The 10,713-nt window shown below is 39.9% G+C and overlaps 1 long non-coding RNA gene across 1 annotated transcript; it reads left to right on the top strand.

Moving 5' to 3' along the window:
• The first annotated feature begins 1,714 nt into the window (after positions 1–1,714).
• On the top strand, positions 1,715–10,451 carry LOC136068973 (uncharacterized). Its single transcript, XR_010630265.1, has 2 exons — positions 1,715–1,994; positions 3,653–10,451. It is a non-coding gene; the product is annotated as an uncharacterized LOC136068973 (long non-coding RNA).
• Positions 10,452–10,713: the final 262 nt, after the last annotated feature.

Here is a 10,713-nt window from a genome sequence, read left to right as displayed (position 1 = left end):
CTTCTTATATTTTAGCATAAAAATCTATAATTGTTGGGAAGATAAACACCTAAATTGACACTTTTGACCCACACCACTATGGCTTTAATAACACTTGTTGGGGGAGATAAACACCCTTAGGGCATTCTTATCAAGCATTGCATATGCCAAAAGATGCTTTTTTTTAGCATTTCTAACCCAAAAACATGCTCCATCAAAGATTGCATATACTAAAAATTTTGCAATATTGCTACAGTGCGCTCTCAAAAATGAGAGCGCATTGTAGCACAATGCTATCATTTTTTAATACTTTTAATTCTCCCTCTCCTCAGACTGAAACTCAAACTCCTTTCTCACTCTCACTCTCTCTATATTTTCTCTCTTTCTCTCTGCTTCTCACTGAGCTAGAATTTGAGACTGGTGAGAAATTTCTTCAAATATGGGTTTGTGATTTGACTCTAGTGACTCCGATCTCTGGCCTTCCGATTTGTTGAAGATGTTGAAGGCGGAAATCCATGCCGAGATGATGAAGCGGCATTCCGGGTCGTCAATGGGTTTTGTTAAGCTCCGGCTCGGCGTTCACCGGACTCCGGTAATCATTATGGGTTTTGATTCTTTTTGTTATTTCTTTGTTGGATTACTATGGAGAGGGTAATCAATCTGGGTTTGGTGGCGTTGATATTCAGACGGAGCTTGGCGGTCAACCATGGAGCACGGGTCGGAGTGTGGATCGAAGGAGTAGTGGTCCGATTTGATTGATTTGGTTTGTGGGTTTTTTTTTTTTGCTATGGGTTGTGGTCCAATTTGGCCGTGGTTTATGGGTTTTTTTCCTTTTTTTCTTGCTGTGGTTGGTGGTGATTTGGTCCGATTGTTGGTGGCTGGTGGTGACGATGGTGGGTGGATGTGGTGGTTGGGGTATGGGTGGGTGGATGCGGTGGCCGGCAGTGCTGAGAATAATTGGGTTGAGAAACAGAGAGACAGAGAAGAGAGAGGAAAAATAAAAAATGAATAAAGAAATAATATTTAAATAGAATGTTAAAAAAAATAGAAGTTTTGATGGAAGTGATATTGTAAAGTGGTGTGTTATATGTTATAAAATTGGGTTTTGAGATGGTAAATGTTAATTTTTTTGCAATCCTTAATAAGAATGCTTTTAGGAGTTAGGAGACTCCTTAAGTAAGTTTTTTTTTTTTTTTTTTTGGTGATAGGACTCCTAAAGTAGTTAAATTAGAGACGAACACACACATGTTGTGGTGGTGGTTACCTAATTAATAATGTACAATATATTTTATTAGATACATTTCATATATTTTACCAAAAAAAAATACATTTCATATATTATGTATTAAGATAATTAATTTAGAGTTTTAAGTGTCTCACTACTTAATTAGTAGAGTATTTCATTTCATAAATAAATCCCCCTCACTCGCGTGTACCTTATTTTTATTTCTTTGTCGAGTTAAGCCACTCTAGTACTTTGAGATCTAAAACAGGTTAACTTGTTCTGTCCGAAGAAAAATTGACCTTGGCTTTACTGTAAAAAGTCTAAAACACCCCTATGGATTAAAGAGTGAACAACTAAAAAAAGAACAAAAAAAATGTAATTTTACAACTTAAAGTGAAACAAACCCTAGAATTTTCCTGCCTATATATAACGTAATCCTCTTCATAGCCGCATCTTCCTGCGGCCCTGCCTTCCCAGTCCCCCGATTTGACTCAACCGAGTCTACCACCCCCCCCCACAAAAAAACTCACCCTCTCGCTTACCGCACAATACACTCCCAAGTCTTCCTTCTTCTTCACTCTCAAAAAAATGAGTAAAAAAAAAAAAATCGATTTCAAAAAATTTACCCGAATTCGGTGGATCTGGATCCGAATTCAGTGTTCGGAGGCGGTTCAAGGATGTGGTTACGTTATCGGAGTCGTAACGGGGGTTCTTCATCAAACTTCTATCCTTCTTCGGAAATTTCATCATGTTGGATTTCTTTTTTCTTCTGTGGATGGTCTGGTGGAAGGTATGTATTTTCGATATTTTAGATCAATTTGGGTCGAGTTAATCTAATTTGCTATTAAAGTTCTTTTCCTTTTGATTCTGAATGAAATTTCATGAAGTAATACTGTATTAATTGTTTTTTTTTTCTTTCGATAATTTTAGATCAATTCGCGATATTTAAATTATTCTAAAAAAAAAGTTTTAAATTATAAGAAGAATTTATACAAAGACTCAAATCAAGATGAGAATGTTTTACTCAAAACTGTTTTGATAATTCTGAAAAAAAAAAAAATTCCATTTTACATTTGGATCTGTATTTTTCTCCATCTCTATAGTTTTTTTTTTTTTTTTTAATTTTTTAATTTTATTGTTTTAATTTTATGTGTTCTGTTTATAGGCTTTTAATTTCTTTGAATTGAACTATTATATTCTTAATGGGTCTCAAGGAAAAGACAAAGTCCTCTAAAGTTTAAATCTTTGCTATTGGTCGCTGATGGTTTTTAAATGATGAATCAATCGGTCTACTTGGTTCTTTTGTAACTTGGATCTGTATTTTTCTCCATCTCTAAAGCATTTTATTTTATGTGTTCTGTTTATAGCCTTTTAATTTCTTTGAATTGAACTATATGTTTTTGATAATGTTCCATACAGCATCTTAAATTTCCTTCACCATCTGTGATTAATGGGTCTCAAGGAAAAGTCAAAGTCCTCTAAAGAATAATCTTTGCTTTTGATATTTTTTATAAAACTTTTATTTACCACTTTATTAGCATACAGTTTCAAAACCCAAAAAATTGTGTAAAGAAAAACTATACTGGTTTTATAGAGAGAAAAAGTGATAAGAATAATTGCATGCACTTTTTTTTTTTTTTTTTTTTTTTCATTTCTTCCCCTGTTTGAATCTCATTGGTTTGTGAGTAGCGGAAAAAAAAAAAGTAGATCAATTTGAAAGTTACAGCAATCTGAATATAATTACCTTATGATTCTAGAATAACTTAGGAATAATATGCAAAACTTTGAGAGTTCCACTTATTAAAATAATAATGAGAAACGCAATTTGTATATTATAGCAAACAAATCATTATAGATAACCAATTAACCATACATGTATGTATCAATTTTTTTTTTTTTACACTCTTTTAATGTGTAATCAAAATATACACACATTAAAATATACTATTTTAATGTGTTGGGAATTCAAAGAAAAATAAACTAGGAACTTGGAAATCAATAATCATTCAGTCAACTACCTAATCTTAATTGATATAGGTAGAGTTATTAGGACTTAACTCTAGCAAACTACCATAGCAAACTACCCTATCAGATATAGACCCTGTGCATGCTCCCCTCCTTAATTGTCTTCCTCCTTGAGCGCCGTGGCCCTGCGCTTTGCCTCCCTGCGTGCTGCCTTCGCCTAAGTCAGTTCCATCAAGTCAGTTTGGTACATAAACTTAAACATCAGTTACATCAGTTTTCAGTTATACGTATTTTTACACACTTTTTTACTCAATGTATTTTCAAAAAATACAAACAACATTATTAGAATAATATTACCAAACGAGTCTTTAATTTTGCCAGTCTAAACTTTTAATTATCTGATTGTTTCATACCAGAAACTTGCAAGCATTAAAATGTGCAACGAACTCATTGACTCCGCTTGCCTTGATTTCCTTCTTGCAGGTATTACAAATGTAGTCGGTTGTTGGCGAGGAACGTTTCCCCTTCTTCTTTGCATAATTATCCATCCAATTAATCTAATTACCTTGAAATATCACAAAATTTCCAAAATATCCGATTTGTTTTTTCAAAATTAAAATAGAAGAACCAATGCTTTTATGTTGTAATAGTGCTCACCAGTACCTCTCATAGTGTAGGCGTAGAAATCGGTGATCAACAATGAGCAGTACCTCAGAAAGACGAACATTGTAGGCGTAGAAAGATGAACAGTGTAAGCATTAATATAAGCTAGGGTTGTCAGGAGACTTATTTACTAATGTACCCCTAGCTTCCCAAAAAAAGAGAAAAAGGAAAAAAAAAAAGTTGGGAGATCATTGGCTTAGTATTTTTACGAAGTTTGTAAATTTTTTTTTTTTGAGAAACCACCCCAGGAAGAGGGGGGAAGAGACATATCATTAAGGAATATCAGCAAAGTACACAGACTCAAACTCAAGGGGAATTTCCTCCATCCAAACCTAGAAAGGGGAAAATTTACAAGCTGATCTTGCAAAACAGTGTGCTACTTTGTTTCCTATCCTACGAGTATGACTGAAGGTTAAGCATTGAAAGGCCGAAGAAAGGTGGTTGATGTCCTTGATGATATGCCCGTAGCTTGAAGAGTCCATACCACCTTTAGAGAGGGCCTTGAATATTATTTCCGAATCCCCTTCAAGTTGCACTTGATTCAGACTAAGTTCAAACGCCAAACCCAGAGCACTGCGAGCTGCCAACACTTCCACCGTCTCTACAGATGTAGGCAGTGGAATAATTTATGTAAAGGCAGCCATGACAAGACCCTTGTCGTTACGAATCACACCACCCAAACCAGCTAAATTCTTGTCTTTGAAAGTTGCCCCATCGAAGTTGATTTTTGCCCAGCCCATTGGAGGAGGAGACCACCTGGAAGATATTACCTTCTTTACTGATGGCTGGGGAGGAGACTGGGCACACTGGAACTCCAACAAGCTGTCAGCAGCCAAGGCATTTATTTTCGCCAAAGGAGCCACGTGATCACCTACCCGTAGCTTGTTCCTACGGGACCACAACTGAGAAATGATCATGGCAAAAAGATCAAGGCAATCACTATTTTCCTGGCAGCATTGGATGACATCCATCAGCGACAAACAGTTACTGGTTTTCTCCATAAGCCATGCAAACTTGGTAGCCCAAACCGGGGTAAGCGCACTGCAAGACCAAAGAGCATGCATTGTGGACTCACTTCCAAGCGAGCAGCCAGGACAGAGGTCATCGGACACAATTTTCCTTTTTTTTAAATTTGCTTTTGAAGGCAGCGAGTCCAATCCAGCCCTCCATAATACCGTCTTGACCCTATTGGGGACACGCAAGCTCCAAACTCCCATCCACAATCTCCTGGTAGCTGTTAAATCCGATGTTGAAGCCTCCTCTTTCCCTTCATTTTCTAAGAGCAGTTTGTACCCCGAACTGACAGAGTACAAGCCATCCGGGGTATGCAACCAGAAAAACTGATCCTCACAACTTCTAATGCTGAGCGGAATTGATTGGATCAAAGCGGCTTCGTGGGGCAAGAATATGTTGTCTATTGCATCTTGCAACCAGCGCCGATGATCACTATCAATAAGGACGGAGACCCGAGCATCATCTCCAAGGAATTCCCTTGGGGATACCACACCTCTACTATAAGGATCAGGGAGCCAGTTTTCATGGTAGATCCGAATCAAGGACCCATTACCCACTCTCTATTGCACACCTTTCTTGATCACCTCTCTACCTTTTAATATGCTCTTCCAGGCGAAAGAACCATTGCCTTCTTTGGCATCAAGAATGGATCCGTTAGGAAAGAATTTAGCTTTAAAAAATCTGTGGAAAAGAGAGGTCTTGTTGTCTAGTAGCCGCCAAATTTGCTTTGCTAGCATGGCGTCATTAAACTTCTGAAGTTCTTTAAAGCCCATACCACCAAGGCTTTTTGGATGACAAAGAGAGCTCCACTTGGTCCAATGAATCTTCCTTTGGTTGCCTCTCTGACCCCACCAAAATTTCCTAATCAAGATCTCTATATCATTGCAAAGAGAGGCCGGGAGCTTGAAACAACTCATGGCGAAAGTGGGTATTGCCTGAATTACGGCTTTGAGGAGAATTTCACGACCCGCTTGGGAAAGAAGCTGTTCTTTCCACCCTTGGAGCTTAGCCTCGACCCTTTCTTTGATGTAGAGTAAACTTGCTTTCTTATTCCTGCCTACTAGGGAAGGAAGACCAAGATACTTTTCATACTGTTTTATCTCTTGGACACCTAAGGCAGCCTTGATCTGATCAGTGATAAGTGAAGGTGTAGATTTGCTGAAAAAAAGGCCGGTTTTGTTGCGATTCAGCTGCTGGCCCGAGGCCTTTTCATAGCACTCCAACAATCCTTGGATTTTTTGGCATTCATCAAGAGAAGCTCTACAAAACACCACGCTATCGTCAGCAAAAAATAGGTGGGTCAACCGAGGGCCTTTTTTGCATATTGACACTCCCCTGATTTGCCTAGCCTCTGCTGCCTGTTGTAGCAGGCTGTGGAGACCCTCAGAGCATATGAGGAATAAATAAGGAGACAGTGGGTCACCTTGGCGAAGGCCTCTAGATGGGTGGATGATCGGAGAGGGTTCGCCATTGATGAGGATAGAATAGCTGACAGTTGTGATGCATTCCATGATCAGATTAATCCATCGAGCATCAAAACCCATTCTCTCCATAATCGCTTCTAGATAAGCCCATTCCACCCGGTCATAAGCCTTGCTCATATCTAGTTTCAAGGCCATGAAACCAGACTTGCCATGCTGATGATGTTTCATGTAATGGAGCGTTTCAAAGGCCATCATGATATTGTCAGTGATAACCCTTCCTGCCTGAAAGGCGCTCTGGTTCTCAGATATAACCTCGGGGAGAATATCTCTAAGTCTATTGGCAAGGACTTTTGAGACAATTTTATACACAACATTACAGAGGCTGATCGACCTAAAATCTGTGATAAGCTCAGGGGATTTAACCTTAGGAATCAGGGTGATATTGGTACAGTTAATTTCTAGAGGAATTTTGCAATTATTCAGGCAGTCAAGCACAGCAGAGCAAATATCCACGCCAATTAAAGACCAAAAAGATTGATAGAATAAGGGAGGCATACCATCGGGGCCCGGGGCAGAGATAGCTTTCATTTGTTTGACAGCCTCCTCCACTTCCTCCCTATGAAAAGGTTTGAGAATCTGGACGTTCATAACCTCTGTTACTGAAGGTTTGACCGCCCCCAAAATCTCAGTAAAATCCGAAGGTTGAGAAGAGGTAAACAGGCCTTGGAAGTACTCACACGCAATATTTCTAATCACATTATCCTCCGTGCACCAAAGATTAGAAGGATCTCTCAAACCTGTAATTCTGTTCTTCCGAAATCTATGGGAAGCCTTGCTGTGAAAATAGCCAGTGTTTCGGTCCCCACATTTAAGGAAGAGGGACCTCGAGCGCTGTTGCCACATTTGGCTTTCCTTATCCAGGAGGTCGTTAACTTCTGCTTTTAGAACTTTGACTAACTCATAGTCAAGTTTTCCATTAGCAGCATCAATTTCAGCTTTAGAGAGAAGCTTACTTTTCTTTTCAACTAGACGTTTAATGCTGCCAAAAGATTGCTGGCTCCATGATGCAAGCTTATCCCCATAAGCTTGGATTTTACTAGCCACTTGACGCATATTTGCATCCTGGGATGATGACCCCCAAGCCTTAATCACCGTCTCACTGCAACCACCCTCCCTAAGCCACATTTGCTCGAATTTGAAGGGCCCATTTGGGCGCGGAGTTATACCATCCGGTCTGATTAGAATAGCCTTGTGATCAGAGGAATGGGTGCGTAGGTGTTGGACCTTGGAGCCCGGAAAGCGAGAAAACCATCCATTGGAAGCAACCGCCCTGTCAAGTCTTTCCAAAACCAAGCCATCAGCTCTTTTACCTTGCCAGGTGAATTTATCCCCAACATAACCAAGGTCCATGAAACTGCATTCGTCTAAGACATCACGAAAATCTTTCATCTTACAATCTTGCCTGGGACCCAGGCCGAGTTTTTCGTGCGACCAAAGGAGCTCGTTGAAATCACCGGCGCACATCCAAGGAAGAGAGAATTGACGATGAAGGCCGCGGAGAAGGGACCAGGTTTCGTGTTTCCTAGTCGAATCAGCAAAGCCATAAACTCCCGTGAACCTCCACTGTTCATCAGGGACAGCACCAATTAAGGCGTCGATGTGATTCGGAGATGATGAAACAACATCCACGTGAATCGATTTCTTCCACAGCAGGACTAAGCAACCAATTTTCCCCGCACTTGGGCCAACCCAGCAGTGATCAAACCTCAGTTCAGCACACAGTCGTTGGAGCCTAGCATCTTCTGCCCACGTTTCGGCTAGGAACATGGCAGCGGGATCTTGTGCTCGAGTTACTACCTCGAGCTCTCGGAGTGTGCGTAGGTTCCCAAGCCCACGCACGTTCCAGCACAACCAACTCATCTTCCCCGGCGGGGCTGGATGACAGCCTCCGCCGATGGTTGGTCATTTTCCTTTTGAGTAGCGCAGGCACGGGCTCTATGTTTTGTTGGTGTGGATGATTCAAGAAGAAAGAGTGGGGGTCGTTTCCCTAAGATATCTTCTGAGTTATTAATTTCTTTGGAGTAGGTAGGCCTTTGAATTCTAAGCCATTTACCTTCGGCTTGGGACTTAACGTTACTGTGGTCCAAATCCTTGTTTGACCGGTCATTAAGTGGAATGGGCTTGTTGAGTTGAACAAGGGGGGCCCAATAGTTGGGCCTAAGAAAAGGCCTGACTGGGCCGATTGGGCTTGGTGCAACAAGGTTGTAGAATCATTTGCCACCAAGTGGTCTTCTGCCACCTTTTCAAAACCGTGAATATCTCTGTCTAAGTCTTGCAATGTCTTCTCAAAGTCATCTAGTTTCGAGGAAATCGGCGCTGAATCCTCCTTGGACTTTCCCATAATACCTTGGTGAGTGGGGATCGATACGCTGACAGATTCGCACCCCGTTTTCCCGGGGCTCACATTTAATGCTCTCGGGGAAGGTGGAGTGGGTTCCGAGGTGGACTGTTGCGTTGTTACTGGCGTGATGGGAGGTGGGACCGCTTTTGGAGTGGCTGGGCTGGCCGGCATGTTCTTTGCAAAAAAACCCGGGACTGAGACCACTTTCTTCCTTGAGGTGTTAAAAGGGGCAGCACGGAGCCAGGATCCGAATTGTTGGTCATCGGAATTAAGGCTTCCCTCGCTTTCGAACCAGGTCTTGCAATCTCTGTCATCATGTGAGAGACATCCACACCAATAACAGAGATTGAGAAGTCTTTCGTATTTGAAGGAAACCCAGTGAGTCTTGCCATCATCCAAGGTTATGAGTCTACCTCTACAAAGAGGCTGAGAGATATCCAGCATCAATCGGACTCGTATGAAGCTCCCTCCGTCGAGCTCCGTCGATTCGTTAGGAGGGAGAATCGTTCCTAAAGGTTCACAAATCTGTTCTGCAATCTCTCTGTGTCTGAAGCGCAGCGGAATGTCAAAAATTTGGATCCAAAATGGGACCTTTGTTAGATCAGAAGCTTTTACGATGATATCCTTATCGTATCGGGAGAGAACCATAATATGCTTGTCAAAGCTCCAAGGCTCCGCGGAGAGAATACGTTCCACATCTGACTTATTATCAAAAGAAAAAAGGACAATATGGTCGCCAATGTTCTTGACCTTGAAGCCCGACTTGGATCTCCAGAGAGGGGCGAAGGTGTTGGCTATGGCTTCTATATTTAAAGGACGCTTGGTTAGAAACCTTGCGACGATGCCATGTTCAGTAATGGCTTGGGCACTCCTTAAACGTAGACCAGGTCCTTCTACTTCCGAAAGAGACATAGAACTCCAGTGCTTTGTTAGATCTTCCATGCCAAAAACTAAAAAAACTGAATACTTACTTAGTGTTTCCCTGACCCCAAAGGAAACAAACCCACTAGCCTTGCAATAACAGAGTTATTACAAGGGACACAACCACCTTCCGGGGAAGGGACGACAGTACTATGCTCCGGTGGGGTTTTCCTGGAGAGGAAAACTCAACTCAGCAGCGAGCAACCTGAAGGACACTATTTCACCTTAAAAGAATAAGGTTCAAGTTCATTTAATTTAGCAAGTACCCTGACGAAGTTTGTAAATTACAATGGCATGGCTAACCATATTTCAAGAAAATTTTCATAAATTCAAGAATTTTTTTTTATTTATTTTTTTATAAAAATAATGTTGGGTGATGAATTTTCTGTAAAGTCTAATAATCTATACAAAGTCACTATAAAACACATTTTTATCTAGACAAGAAATATCAATTTAAAAATATATCGAGAAAATCAAAAGTCAACACACTAAAAATAACCACTCTATAGATTTTGTCCAAAACTCCAAATAAGAGAATTCATTTTTGGTAACTAAAAGAACTTGGATTAAAACAATAGGGAAATAAAAAAAAAGTAAAGCAACACTAGTACATCTCAGTTTATTAATTCTCTATAATCAATTATAAATCTCTAGAGAGAGAGAGAGAGGAATACTTTTAATCACCATTCAAAGTCTTTGTTTAAAGTCAGTGTTGGCATGCCTTGAATTCAACAACAATTAATTGGTTCCTGTACATTATAAATGTTCTTGCTAGTATAATTATTAGATAAGGGATGATACTTGGCAGTGTTGAGAGAGTAAAGTATGTTTTTATCATCTTGGATAATTGGTAAGTAAATCTTGTCACCCATTCCTCTTGGCACCATAGGTTCTAAGAAAAAGAGAGCAGTATATATATCTTTTTTTTTTTTTTTTTTTTTGGTGATAAATTTTTTTTAAACTCTAATAATATTTTTTTTTTTTTTTTTTTTTTGGTGATAAATTTTTTTTAAACTCTAATAATCTGTACAAAGTCACTACAATCCTGTACATTATGAATGTTCTTGCTAGTATAATCATTAGATAAGGAATGATACTTGGCAGTATTGAAAGAGTAGAAT

Source organism: Quercus suber, unplaced genomic scaffold, assembly GCF_002906115.3.
Source record: "Quercus suber isolate HL8 unplaced genomic scaffold, Cork oak 2.0 scaffold_145, whole genome shotgun sequence".
Classification (NCBI taxonomy): domain Eukaryota; kingdom Viridiplantae; phylum Streptophyta; class Magnoliopsida; order Fagales; family Fagaceae; genus Quercus; species Quercus suber.
Note: the sequence above shows the minus strand (reverse complement) of the source record. Positions and strands in the feature narration are given on the sequence as shown.